Genomic DNA, 15287 nt, shown 5'->3' on the forward strand with positions numbered 1-15287 from the left:
ATTATTGGAAAACCTTCTTGTAAGTCTCCCTGGTTTCATCTTTATCCACTACAGCTAAAGTCCAACACAGCAGCCAGAGTAGGCAAAAATTGGATCACACACCTCCTCTGTTCAAAGCCTTCTTCCGCTGTCTCTGATTTCAGTCAGAATAAAAGCCAAAGTCTCAGATGGAATATGAAGCCCTTACCTGAACAGAATCCCCACCCCCTTACCTTGCTTTCCTTATATCCCACTCCTCTCCCTTCCTCTGGAAACACTGGTGGCATAGTGGTTAAGATTTTGGCTGCTAACCGAACAGTCTGAATCCACCAGGTGCTCCTTGGAAACCCTAGAAAGCAGTTCTACTCTGTCCTATTGGGTCTCTATGAGTCGGAATCGAATTCACAGCAGTGAGTTTGGTTTTTGGTTTTTCCCTTCCTCAGTCTGCCCCAAGCAAACTAGCTTCCTTTGCTCTTCTACAAAGAGGTGGCAAGTGTTCCCCGTCATCATTGTGGTTTGCTCCCTCAATTCCTTCAGGGCTTTGTTCAAACGGTGCCTTCTCAATGAGGCCCTTCTTAATCACCCTATTTAAAATTGTATCTCCAACACCAGAACGTCGTATTCTCTGTCTCTACTTTATTTTGCTCCATAAAAATTTTATTATCTTCTAATAGATTTATGCATTATTTTTACTCTTTCTTTTCTAAGGAGCCCTGGTGGCACAGTGGTTAAGAGCTTGTCTGCTAACCGAAAGATTGGCAGTTCAAACCCACCAGACACTCTGCAGGAGAAAGATGTGGCATCTGCTTTTGAAAAGATTACAGCCTTGGAAACCCTGTAGGGCAGTTCTGCTCTGTCCTATAGGGTCGCTATGAGTCGGAATTGACTGGCCGCCAATGGGTTTGGTCTTTTTGGTTTTATTTCTTTTCTCTTTAAGGTATAAATATCATGAAGGCAGAGATTGTTGTCTGTTTTATTCACCGCTGTATTCCAACTGCATAGGCAATTGCCCAGCACATAAATGTTCATTTAATATTTATTGAGTGAATGAACAAATAAATAAATGTAGCACAGGTAAGTTTTTCTGAGGAGTAACATTTGTTCTGAGTCCTCGGTACTGAGAGACTGACGCTCTGGAGGCAGAGAATTCTAGGCAGAGGTAATGGCCTTAACAATTGTCAGCCTTCGAACAGAGAAGAGTGACACTATCTGACTTATATTTTAAAAGGAGTGTTCTAAATGCATGTTAGTAAAGCTGGAAGAAGCATGGTTGGAGCAAAGTAAGAGAGGAGGACGGAGGAAGGAGATAAGTGCTAAAGAGAGGACAGTCATTTTGGGCTTTCTAGGCTATGGTACCTCCACCCATCTGTCAGTTTGTCATACTGTGATGGCTTTTATGTTGTATGATGCTGGAAGCTATGTTACCAGTATTTCAAATACCAGCAGAGTCACTCATGATGGACAGGATTCAGTGGTGCTTCCAGACTAAGACAGACTAGGAAGAAAGGCCTGGATAACTACTTCAGAAAACTAGCCTATGGATTACAACAATATATCGTTCGATATAGTGCTAGAAGATGAGCACCCTAGGATAGAAGGCACTCAAAATATACAGTAGTCATAACAACAGACTCAAACATACCAACAATCATGAACATTACACAAGGGTTTGTTTTGTTATATATGGGGTCTCCATGAGTTGTAATAACAACAGACTGTAGTAAAAAGTTGTTCTCTTTCGGTGCACCAGGAAGCCACTGATGGCTGTTGAAGGGGAGGGTAGAGGGAAGTGGTAAGATCTGAGTTTTGTTTTGAAAAGATCACTGACAGCTGGAGGAGAATGGAAAATTATAATTTTCCATATGGAGAAAGTAATCAGGGGAAACCAGGTTGTCAAAGATTTAAAATCAGCGACATAAACATTATCTGTAATCTTAAGTTATTAAGGTTACATATCTGAGAAAAAGTTGAGAGTAGATAAAAATGTCTCTATTTGAACTCATATTTTTTTCCATTAAATCTAAATATTTCAGATATTCTAGATTGAGTTTACCAGGTTACCAGAAATGTGTTTATTCTTCTGAAGGCTTTAAATTGTTTAATAACTCCATTCATTTTCTCTGATTATTTAATGAACCTATCAAAAATGTAGTAAGCTACATTGAGAGCACTTCTTAAAATATGTAGTTTATTAAAGATAATCAGTGTGGATTTTTTTTTAATGAAAATAGATATGTGATCCAGAATACATCCCTGTGATATCAACAACTGCCAATGTGGGCTTTGAATAGAAATCTGACTTTTTATTTTGTTTTTTTAAAAAGATTTCTTTTCACATACAGTTCCTGGTGATTATTGTATATATGTTTATGAAGTAAATTTTATTAAGAAACATTTTATCGTGTCATTATCAATTTAGACATTTGCTTCTACAACACAAGCTCCTGTATGTTAGAACAGCACTAAGATCCATAACTAAAAGGTATAGACTGTAAACCTGACGTGGAAATATTGGTAGGAAAATCTTTGAAAGTTACCAGGATTTTATTTTTTGAAGATGCAAACCATATAATTGGCAAACTGCAGTTTTATTTTTATTTTTTTTAATCAAGAATAAAAAGCTAAACATTTCATTGGTTTAATTCTAATTCTTTTCTTTGTCCAGTTCTAGTGCAAACTTATGTAAGGGGAAGAAAGATGTTTCAAGTTTGTAGGTGCAGCTGAGTATGAATCACCTGTGTATAAATGATAAATTCTCTTTCATTTTGTTTTCCATTGTGCTCTGCACTGAGATGTGTTTTGAAAGACAGGAAGGGGTTAACAGGGTGTTCTCTTCTTGACCTAAATTGATCTGTCATTTAGTTATCATGCTTCTGCTCTTAAAGTGTGGGGCAGTGGATTTGTGAAATGCCTTCAATGACAGCATCAAGGAAATGGGACACCAGAGCCTCAGTCACACATTCAGCAAATTTAAAGTAAGTCATTGGTGGAGTGGTAAGGGTGAAAATGATATATTTGCCTAAAAAAAATCCCAGCATGCTTTATATCAGACCATGATTTCTATTTATATCTCAGAATTAAATTGATTGCAAATTATATTTCAGAAAAAAAAAACTTTTATTTAGTATGTTGGGACTTGCATATTTAGACAAAAAGGGTGCTGCTGTTTGGGGATTGGCTTAGGAGCCCTGGTGGTGCAGTGGATAAAACACTTGGCTTTGAACCAGAAAGTTGGCTGTTGGAACCCACCAGCTGCTTCACAGAGACAGATGTGGCAGTCTGCTTCTGTTAAGTTTTACAGCCATGGACGCTCTAGGGGGCAGTTCTACGCTGTCCTATAGGGTAGCTATGAGTCAGAATCTACTGGAAGGCAGTAGGTTTTGGTTTTTGGTTATTTATACTTCTATATGAAAATCAGCAAAGCTTTTTTTCCTGCAAAGTAAAAACAGTGTTATCATTGGTAGTTTGCCTTGGGAAGATTAGTAGAAGCGTATATGGACCCTTGTGTTACTTTAGAGCCCTGGTGGTACATTATTTAAGAACTCCACTGCTGACCAATAGGTTGGTGCTTGTAGCTGCTCCCTGGGAGAAGGATGTGGCAGTCTGCTTTGGTAAAGATTACACCCTTGGAAACCATATGGGGCAGTTCTACTCTGTTCTGTAGGATCACAATGAGTCGGAGTCAACTCAAAGGGTTTTTTTTGTGTGTGTTACTTTCTCTTAAACTCAGGTGCCCTATCCCTCACACTCTTGCCCTCACCAGTCCCCACAGAATGTCAGGAACTTTTTTTCTCTGCTTCAGGAAGCTTCCTACATAGAATTCCCTGAAGATTCAGACTTATAAGTGTTTGAAACTTCAGAAACTCTGATGTCCCTCACCGGTTTAAACATTTTTTCCCACTTTGCTATAGATTCTACTTCATCTACAGCAATGTCTTTCAGTTAGAAATAATGACTAGTTAAAACTTATTCATGCCCTATTACTTCAACTGAAAGCAACTCCTTACACCTGCACTCCAAACAGTTATTTGTATTGATTGACTATACAATAATTTTTTGCATGACTACTGCTATATCAAATATAGTACAGAAACTCACAACTGTAAAAATTACATATTTATATACATATATACATATGCACATATACACACACAGTGTAAATTCCATGAAATTATGACAAAGCCTTTCAAAGGTTTCTGACTACTATTCAAGTATCAGTAAATATTAGCACACAAATCAGCATGGCTCACAATAATTTATACTGTTATATTTAAAAAGTCATAACACATTTCAGTTTTGCTATATCCGTTAAAACACCATACCTGTTGCCCTTGAGTTGATTCTAACTCTTAGGGCCGCTGCCAGCCACAGAGGACAGAGTAGAACTGCCTTATAGGGTTTTCAAGGCTGTGTGTTCCAATAACTCACTTTGTTTTCAGATTTATTCTCTGGTTATGTTTAAATCCCAGTGTTGGTGTTTGTAATTGTTTATGGATCTTTAAAAACTACAGTATAATGAATTAAAATTTGGATTAAAATATGGTGTACAATTAAATAAAATTATCATCTGCTTTTAAAGGCAACGAGCTATGAATTCCCACAAGCATAGATAAATGTAGTATCAGTTTCCCATTGTGTAGGATGCTGTCTGGTGTGGGAAAATTATAAAAAGCAAAAGAGAAACTCTTAAATGAATAGTGGAGAGCAAAGAAGAAAAAAGTTATCTATGATTAATTTACAAGAATGGTAATAGTCCGATGGCTTCTATATCAGAAAATAAATACCTATGTTTTGTTGACTTCTATTTCTCCAACACGCGTAACAGTATATGACATATAGTAAGTACTCAGTAAATATTTACTATTTGCAGGATATCAGCTTAATTGTCACGTCTCAGTGACCATTGAGAATAGGTTAGCATAACCATCATCGCAGCTCTAATTAAATCATTATTTGGGTAGTATTTTGTTTATAAAGATTCAACGTGCTAGAAAAGTCAAGATGGTGCCTATATTTACTCACTATAGATCTGCTACTAAATGTATGTCTGTCACACAGCAGAGATTCAATAAAACAGCGTTGAGTAAAAGGCTAAATGAAAGGTCCATCACAGGTAAGTTAGTGAATTATTTACTATATAGCCTACATCATCTTTGCTTCTAATAATTATTGTAATTTCATATATGCAACTAAATCTTTTCACACCAACCCAGTAATAAAAAAAATGCTAGAAATCAGCACTGAAAATATTATAGCATCATGTTCTTACACATATATACATTGAGTGTTGGAACTACCATGGATAATTTCTTACTCAGTGGGTATAAAGTCCAGAGAATTGTTTATCGTGGCAGCTTCGCAGTTCACAATCCCCCCTGGAGAGCTCCAGGGTGAAACAAAATTTGTTACAGCAAGGCAAAATGGAAAATGTAAGTATGTTGTAAATGATTTTCCCCCAGAACCCATGTAGTATAACGTGCTGAGCAATTGTCTTCAACATTTTCCACTAAAGACCAAATATATTCCAGAAAGCATTCCTGTATTCCTAACTTGATTAGGGGTGAAAAAACGTAAAAGTAATTTGGGGTGGGTTGTGGTAATTGAATGCAACCTCAATGCCCTGTTGAAGATCATATGAAGTTCTGGTAAAACAGCCTCCTAGTGATTTTTTAAAGAGCCCTGGTGGTGCAATAGTCAAGGGCTTAGCTGTTAACCAAAAGGTTGGATGTTCAAATCCACCCGTGGCTCCCTGGGAGAAAAGACCTGGCAATTTGCTTCTGTAAAGATTACAGCCTAGGAAACCCTATGGAGCAGTTCTACTCTGTTATATAGGGTCACTGTGAGTAGGAATTGACTCAACAGCAATGGGTTTGGTTTTTTTTTTTGTTTTGGTGGCACAGTGTTGAGTGTTGAGTGAGAAACTAAATGAAAGGCCCATCACAGGTAAGTTAGCGAATTATTTAATATAATTAATATAACCATGAGTTTGCTATTCTTACCAGGTGCTTAAAGTGTGTGGCTGCTAACTGAAAGGTGGGCGGGTTCAAACCTATCAGCCACTCCACAGGAGAAAGATGTGGTAGTCGGCTTCCATAAAAATTATATTCTTGGAAACACTATGGGAAAGTTCAGCTCTGTCCTATAGGGTTGCTATGAGTTTGAATTGACCAGATGGCAACTTTTCTTTTTTTTTTTTTTTCTTTTGGTGGTGCAACAGTTAAGCCCTGGGCTGCTAACCTAAACTTTGCTGGTTTGAACCTACCAGCAGCTCGGTGGGGGAAAGACCTGATGATCTGCTTTCATAAAGGTTACAGCCTAGGAAACCCTATGAGGAATCACCTCTGTGGCACCCCAAAACAACAACAACAGCAAGAATGAATTTAAGATTGAATGAGGCCATAAGTTTGTAAATAAAATATAACCTAGTTAATTTATTAGACAATAGTGTTAATAATGAAGGCAGCTTACTGCAATGAAAATAGAGCTAGTTTCCATGTGAAAGAGAGCGGCCTTTGTATCTTGGCTTGGAAATCTCATGATCATGTGGTCTTCGATCAGATACTCAACCTCTCTGATTTTCAGTTTTCTGATGTATAAAATGACTATAATGTGAATTTTTTTTCATAAGACTAGATAGTGTTTAAGCACCACACTACTAAATATTTACTGAACAATAACTATATTAAAACCAGGAGTTTGCTACTCTTACCAAGTAAGATATATAAGTCTAATCACAAGGAGCATGATTATATGATAAGAGCAAGCTGTTTCAACACAAATTTGTTCCCACTTCTAGGAAAATATTTCAAAATTAATCTTACTCATAATTGGGTAACAAGTTATATTTGTATTGAAGGCAGAGTTCTTAATGTGTTTTTATATGTATGATGGCATTATACTCATTCCTAAGTGGTATTGCCTTTATATATTTCATGGCTATGTATATAGGTGAGATGTGCATAAACAGAGTGCAGATGGTTTTGTGTACGGAGCCATGCTTTATAACTATATTGATGGATCCCTTAATACAACTGAAACCCAATTATACCCCACTAGACTCTCTGAAAAGCAGTCATCCCCTCTAGAATAGTTTGCTCAATGCTGATTGATGGGAATAGAAACATCACTTGTCACTACTCAAGGGTTTTCACTTGTATAAGCTATACAACAAGCAGAGGAGATATGGTGACAGTGCCACCCCTTGAACAACTCCAGCCCCATTTTTCTTTCCAATCCTCTGGAGCCTTTTATATTGATTACTGTTAACTCGGGGATGCTGTCTCTATACCAACATCACGGAGCTGTAGACAGACTCTGTAGTAACTACTTAAACTCAAGTCCTCTATAAAAAGTTCATCTGATTCCTACCTGAAATAGCAGTATTTTCTATAAAATGCTATTCAAAAGTTATAAAATTGGAAACATTACTAAATAAATCCATTCATATTTCCAAGAAGTAAAAGCCTGCAATTTTATTTTTTATGCCATTACATCAATTCTGTATCTAGCTATTTCGATGTAGTATTTTACAGTTTCCCATCACGCACATGCACACACACACACACACTCACACACTTAAAATAAGGTTGTGGAAACGTAGTTAGTTTTATATATTTTTATGTAGTTGTATGTATGTTTAATTGCCTCTAAGTTTACAAGTGGAATGAATAAAAGACGGTTCATATCTTGGGATGACAACAGAACATTGTCAAATATTATGATTTTATGTGTTTAATAAGGATCGTTTTGTATTATTAAATATCTTCTTTTCATGTTATATCTAATCTAGAGTAGCTTTTCCCAAAACAGTGTATAATAATCCTGAGGGCTCATATATTTTATATTGTCATTTTTCTTTGATAATAATTGGCTACTTAGTAAAGAGGACAATAACCAACAATTAACAGGAAGATAAAGTAGTAATCAAATATATAACCTATTTATCCTACCTTTACTTCAGGATTGTACCAAAGAAGTATTGTAACTTGCACTATTGAGACAAATGGCCTTATTAAGAAACACTTAGTTGTAAAAAAAAAAGAAAAAAAATCAATTAGCCAAAGTCTTATATTAAAAATCAGCTTACAGACTAGCTTACTTCACTGAATACTAAAGAAATTGAGTCATTTATTTGAAATTTTAGCACCATTTATTTTGAATGTTTATTAAATGTGTTTCTAACTCACTAAACAATTATCTATAGACAGCTACATAAAAAAGGAAGTATAAAACTTAATTAACTGTTGGTATCATATGGCATATGAATAATACCTTATTCAAGAACTTTAAATATTAAAATGTAGACTAGTGCTTGTTACTGATGTGTTCTCTAACTCTTTCTGAATAAACAGAGTGTGTCAATTCCATTAATAAGAAAGGACTCTTTAAAATTCATTACTTAGGACAAGGAAACATTTCTTCCTACTTAAATGAGGTTTTGTGTGTGTCTGTGTGATAATTAAAAAATTCTCTAAGAAAAAAGAGTTTAGTTCATTGGACATCGCTATTGAAATAATTTTAAGTAGAAAATAAAAGGTTACCCTAGCATTTTAAAATAAAAAATGATTTTAAGTTTAAAATAATAGGCTACTCCTAGCATTTAAATGATCCACGGTCTGCTATTTAAAACCTAGAGGAGGGGAACACTATATATACACATTTGGTTCAAATTTTCCACAGTTTAAACTACCACCAAGCAAGTTGAATGCATACTTTATAATCCTCAAGCTATAACGATGCAGTTCTAAACACACTTAAATAAGAGCTCAAGAGCACCCCTCCCCCAAACATGAGGCATTTGGAGTAATGAAATCTATCCTTTTTTTTTTTTTAGTTAATTTCACTCATTTTAGAGAATTTCTTCTAGGAAATTAAGGCAAACCTCGAGGGTGATGGGCTTAGCCATTAGAAATGCTATATTTGAGAAGCTGAAAGCTGATAATATATATATCTTTAAAAAGATTTATCGAGATCTGAAAAGAATACAGCAACCTCCATTTCATTTTATTCCTAACGTACCCTTGGTTGTAGGTTATTGAGAAGGTTTGAGAAAGAGAGGGAAGAAGGAATCACCAGAATAGGGCATTGAACATGAAGTCCACAAGATCACAAGGTAAGGGAAACCCACAAGCCTTCTGGAATGTCCTCCTGCTGGGAGTACACATGGCATTCCACTCAGCCCATGAAACACTGGATTGTTTGGCAATGGCAGACGCTGAGAGCAAAGGGAACCCTGTGTTGCAAACGTTTTCATTTAATGAAGTTAGTAAACTAATCATGTTTCCATGACTTTCCCTGACAGGTTGATTTCCCACCTGGAAGAGTCAAACTTCTCTGGCTTAAACCACCTACAGGGCAGAGACCTGCTTCTAGCTACTCTTGTGGCAAGATGCGGGCGGCCAGTATGCCACTAGGCTGAGAAAACTTGATACTCTATCTGAATAATGGTCCAATATGCCTGGGATTAAGGATAAATCTTTTAAAATGAAAAGTAAGGCAGGAAATGTATATAATGTACTAGCCTTTGGGGTAAAACTCCTGCAAAAGAAAAGTATTTTGACTCTATTTTAAACGACTGCTGGGGGATGTTTTTAAAAAGCCATCTTGTATAAAGTATAAACCCATCATAAAGCTTGTAAAAGCAAAGACCTTTGTCAAGAAATAAAATATATTCAAGACAAACCTTATGAATTTCCTTGGAAAGGCAGCTGCAGCCAACCTCCTGACTGTGGTGTGAGCAGTAAGAGAATTAAACACCCCATTGAAACTATATTCCGCATCCAAGGAGGGACCAATAGAGAATCACTGTGTAAAAGATTTTTTAAAAGGAGAAAAAAAGAAACAATGCTTTAAGTTGTGTTATCTCATGCATGGGAGATTTTATAAATGTAAAATTGAATTGTCACTGAAAAAGCAAGTCTCAGGAAATTTCTAAAGTGAACAAGAAAACACTAGTGCATCGTATTATGACAACACATAGAAAACCCTGGGATCATTTTTCCCATTAAAATGGGTGGTTTAGAGTTTGAACTATAAACCTATGAAATAAAAGCACTCCAGGGTGTGCTATCCTCATAGTCACATATCTTGAAATGCATAAGTAAAAATGCTTTTTTAAAAGCATCATATTTTCAGTGGCCTAGAACCGCCCAAGTATTGTCATCTAATTCTCAACTACAGTTAAGTCTGCATATTTATCTTTGTTTTCTCAATTAGTGTTTCATGCATATTTAGATTTTATAATTTCCAAATAGCAAGGTTAGTTACTTAGTATAACCATATAATGAAGGTGAACTATGAAAGGTTTCAATGCATGAAATAGTAATTGTAGTGTTGGCTAAAAATATATTAAAAAGATTAAAGGAATTTTTATGCAGTTGCATTATAGAGTATTTTAGACATAATTCTTAAATAGGTAATCATCACACTTTAAAATTGAAAATCTGTTTTTTTATTATTATTATTTGTATTAAGACAACACAGTCATCCATTCAGAGAAAGGAAATAGCAGTTTTCAGAGAAAATATATGCCTTGAAATGCCATTCCTGGGACACTCTCTGGACATGAAAGTTGGTAAGACAGTAGCAAACAAATAGTGTGGTCTCTGAAGTTTTGGTTACTCCACATGCATCTAGTACGTGTCTTGAAGATGGGGTAGACAATGTACTTCATATGGATATCCATGCAATTAATCATGAGCTTTATACGATGACATCTTAAAAGGGATCTTCTTGTTAAAAACTGTTAAATTGATCTTTAATATCACTTTGGAAACTATAAAAGTTGCTATGATCTAGTTAATAATGCAGCTGAATTGCTTCAAAACAGACTGACTTTCAGATATAGTCTTTAATACATAATGTGTCCTTTAGTGCTATAGAAAAATACATCATTTCCTGTGTTCTGTGGGAACCTAACTTCCTGAGAGAGCTACTGAGATTAGAATCATAAATCTTTCTTCCAAATACAGAAAGCCTGGTAAAACTTAACTCTCTCACTCAATCAAACCTATTTCATAAAAGTTTCTCTCCGACCCCCAAATAACATCTAAGTTAGTAGTGGAAGGACTGTTATCAATCTCTGCTGCTTTTGACTCCTGTGTTTGTAATTTCTATGCACATTTTAAATTGTGATATTAAAAACAGAAGAGAACAATTCATCTTGCAATACCATACGAACTTTAATTAGGAAGACTGGAGAAATTTGCAAAACCATTCTCTTCACAGTCAGGTATCCATTTAAACATTTCTTTCTACTCAATCAAAATGTATCTACTTTGAAGAATTGGTAATGACAGTTTTGATCAATAATTTAAGCATGCAGGCAAAAGCATCCTTACTCTGTGCAGTACAATGCTCCAAAGATTATCTGAGGGCAAAGGGATTAAGAGAAGGTGGTATGAGCCTTTTTCATGTTTTTACTTATTGATTAAAAGGTTAATAATTTTTTATGGATGGTTCTTCTGTGACATCGATAATCAATTAGAATATGTCCTGCAACAGAAATTACCTGTATACAATTTGAGAGCATGGACCATTACAGAAGATGCAAACCCTTGAGAGTATCTATTATAAAAATGCAGGTGTTACCATTTCCCTGATTCTTTGGGTATACCTTGCACCCTGGCCTCACCTTTTCTATAAGAGTGTTTCCCTCTGACTTCTCTTGCCAGTCTCTTTCCATGTCTCATCCTTCAGCTCAGACCTCATCTTCTGTGCCCCTCCAAAACTTGATCAAGTTTATCTCGAGTTATCACAGCATATACACTGTATTGTATTGCATTGTAGTCTCCACTGAGGGAAGAGGGTTTGCTTTATTGGTGATTTTAGTACCAGTTCTCAGCACAGTGCATAACTCTTAGTAGGACCTCAATAAACATTTATTCAATAAGTAAAAGAAACCAAATTTTCCATGACAGAGTCAGATTACTTATACCAAATAAGAACTGTATATAAAATCACATAAACTACATATTTTATCTTTTTAGCTCTAAATTGTGGGAAACATTGGAGCACTTCAATATATTACTGAAAAAGTATTGAGTTTGATGGGAGTGAACACATTTGTAAAGGGATTAAGGACTTTTATTGTAAAATGTACTTTCATTTATAGTATCTCATTTGAAGTTCTTTACATCCAAGAGAGATAAGAATCCTAATCCTTACTTTTTACAAATGAAGGTTTTGAACTCACACAAGTTATGAATTTTATAAGTATGACTAGGAATCTCTGTTTTCCTCATTGTACACTGTGACATTTAGGGAAAGTGTACATTCCTTCTGTATACATAAGCACGCCATGAGTTGAAGCTGACTTGATAGCAACTAAAAACAACAACATTTGCAGAGGAAAATCCAATTCCCTCTGTAATGAAGATTCCCAACCTTAGGAAAATCACAGTGCCAGTGCCAATGACTCAGAAGAACCAGCTGAAAATATCCATTAATAAATGGAAATTGGAATGTACAAAGTATGAATCAAGGAAAATTGGAAGTTGTCAGAAATGAAATGGAACTCTTCAAGATTGATACACTGACCATTAATGTGCTGAAATGGACTGGAATTGGCTATTTTCAATTGGACAGTCATATGGTCTACTGTGGCAAGAATGACAAATTGAAGAGAAATGGCATGGCATTCATTGTCAAAAAGAGTATCTTAAGATCTATCCTGAAATACAACACTGTCAGTGATAGGATAATATTCATATGCTTACAAGAAAGACCAATTAATACGACTATTATTCAGATTTATAAACCAACACTAATGCCTAAGATAAAGAAATTGAAGATTTTTTCCAACTTCTGCAGCCTGAAATTGATCAAACATGCAATCAAGATGCATTGATAATTACTGGTGATTGGAATGAGAAAGTTGGAAACAAAGAAAAAGGATCAGTAGGAAAATATGGCCTTCTGAGAGAAATAACATGGTAGATTGCATGATAGAATTTTTGAAGACCAATGACTTATTCAGTGGAAATACGCTTTTTTAACAACATTAACAGCGATTATATACGTGGACGTCTGTGGATGGAATACGCAAGAATCAAAATGACTGCACCTGTGGAAAGAAATGATGAAGAAGCACATATCATCAGTCAGAACAAGGCTAGGGATGAACTGCAGAACAGACCATCAACTGATCATATGCAAGTTGAAGTTTAAGAAAATTAAAACAAGTCCACAAGACTCAAAGTACAACCTTCAGTATATCCCACCTGAACTTCGAGACCATATCGAGAATAAATTTGACTCGTTGAACACTAATGACATCAAGGATACCAACCATGAAGAAAACAAAAGGTAATTAAAAAGACAGAAAAAAAAACAAAAAAAGACAGACTTCCGGCAACATTGCACTCTAGGCAGAAGCACCATGCCGTCGCTCCACAGCAAAGATCCGGAAAACTAAGCCAAACAGAGAAAACAGCAATCTTGAAATCCTAAACATCAAATGAAGAGATAAAGAACTCAGCCAAGCACCAAATGGAATAAGAAACTGACAGAGAATAGAGAGCGAGGAGACATAAATGGAGAGACCCCTACCAGCTAATGCAGCACGGATCAGCCATCTTGGACTCCTATCAGAGACCAGCAAATAGAGGGTATGAGAAAGCAGTTTCATGGAGCTTCCAGCAGGAGACAGAACAACTGATAAACAGTGATATACGCTTTCCCACCCCCTACCCTTCTTCACCCCCACTCGGCCTCCTCTGCTTCCCGCGGCCACAGTCTCTTGGCCGGGAAGCACCAGCTGCTTGGATTCCACCCACCGACACCGGCTGACTCCCTGAGTGCCATTTGTTGGCTGCTGGTATTGCTTTTTTCCGCTTCTTTTGATTCCTTCCTTACCTCTCACCACCTCCCCTTGCTTCTGCTCAAATACCTGGCTCCGTGCACGATCTTTGCTTCTTCCTGAGGGGCTGTGGAGCTCCATTTGAGTGTGGAACTGCTTCCCGGTCCGTGCTGCCATGCTGGTGGGATCCCAGGGCTTTTTGTTTGTTTGTTTTCAATTGTTTGTTTGTTTTCTTTTTCTTTTCTCAAGTTGGGAGCCTGTTCTGGCTGTGCGGTGCTGTGCGGCTTAGGACCTATCCCCTCAGCTTGCACAGATGCAGAGAGGGATCCCTGAAGGCATTTCTTTTCTTGTGGGTTTTTTTTCTTCTTTTTTGGGGGGGATTTCTTGTTCTTTTTTAAAATTTGTTTTGTTTTCTTTTCCCTCTTTTTCTCTTTTGTCTTTCTTCATTACTCAGTTTCTTGTCTCTCTATACCTTCCTTCTCTTCCTGTCCCCTGGATACCTGGTGCTGAATACCTCTACGCCTCCTAGCCAGGCTGTACTTCAACACCTGGGAAAAACTTCCCCAGACCTTGTAGCCACGCTGTGGGATCCCTGGGAGCTTTCCTGTTCATTTTTCTATCTAATTTTTATTCATTCTTTTCTTTTTCTTCTTCCTCTTTTTGTTTTTCTCCATGTCATAGTCCCTCATCTCTCCACTCCAATGGCAAGCTCCCTTAGTACTCTTTTTTGTTTGTATGTTTTTGGCTCCTGTTCCTCTCTCCTCTCTCCCATACCCATCTTAGCTCCACACATCACAATCTCCCCCCTCCATCCTGCCTACCTGCACTGTGCGCTTAACATCACACCACCAAGCAGCACAGGCACGGCCTACCGGAACCTGCCCTGCACTGATTACCGACTCACCCTGGTGGCTGCAAGTGCCACAAACAACTCATCCCAGCAACTCCTCTTTAGCTAGACCTGCCCTGCTGTACCATATCTGGGCGACTGACCCTGTCAATTGGAGAAGGAGGTGAAAAGTATCACGCCCACAGATAAGCAAACAACAAAGAACACACAGCCCGCCTGCTCAGACGTAGCCAAATTAAAAACAAAAGGATGAAACAAGCAAATCTACAATCAATAAATGAGAAAAATAACTACTGAATGCCCCGAAGACAGCAGACAATATCAAAACATTTACAAAAACAGGGCAGGATGGTTCCGGTAGACATCCAAAATAAAACACCGGATGACCTTCCAGTAGAAGAAAAGGCACTAGAACTACCCAATAGCGAATTCAAATCTCTAATACTCAGAATTATCCAAGAATTGAAGCAAAAAGCAGACAAAAAAATGAGAAAAAAAAGACAAATTCATGGAAAAGGCAGACAATTTCACGGAAAATACAGACAAAAAAATGGAAGAATTCAGGAAAATACTGCAGGAACAAAATGTCAAAATAAAATTCACAACTAGAAATTATAAAAAAAACAACAATTAGAAATCCAAAAGATAAACAACAAGATT

General features: G+C 36.7%; 1 protein-coding gene across 1 annotated transcript in view; it reads right to left on the bottom strand.

Annotated features, from left to right (window-relative positions):
• Window positions 1-15287, bottom strand: part of EPHA3 (EPH receptor A3) — a 432183-nt gene that overhangs the window by 239126 nt on the left and 177770 nt on the right. The gene's annotated exons all lie outside the window — the stretch shown is intronic.

The sequence above is a fragment of the Trichechus manatus genome, unplaced genomic scaffold (assembly GCF_000243295.1).
Source record: "Trichechus manatus latirostris isolate Lorelei unplaced genomic scaffold, TriManLat1.0 scaffold00012, whole genome shotgun sequence".
Lineage (NCBI taxonomy): Eukaryota > Metazoa > Chordata > Mammalia > Sirenia > Trichechidae > Trichechus > Trichechus manatus.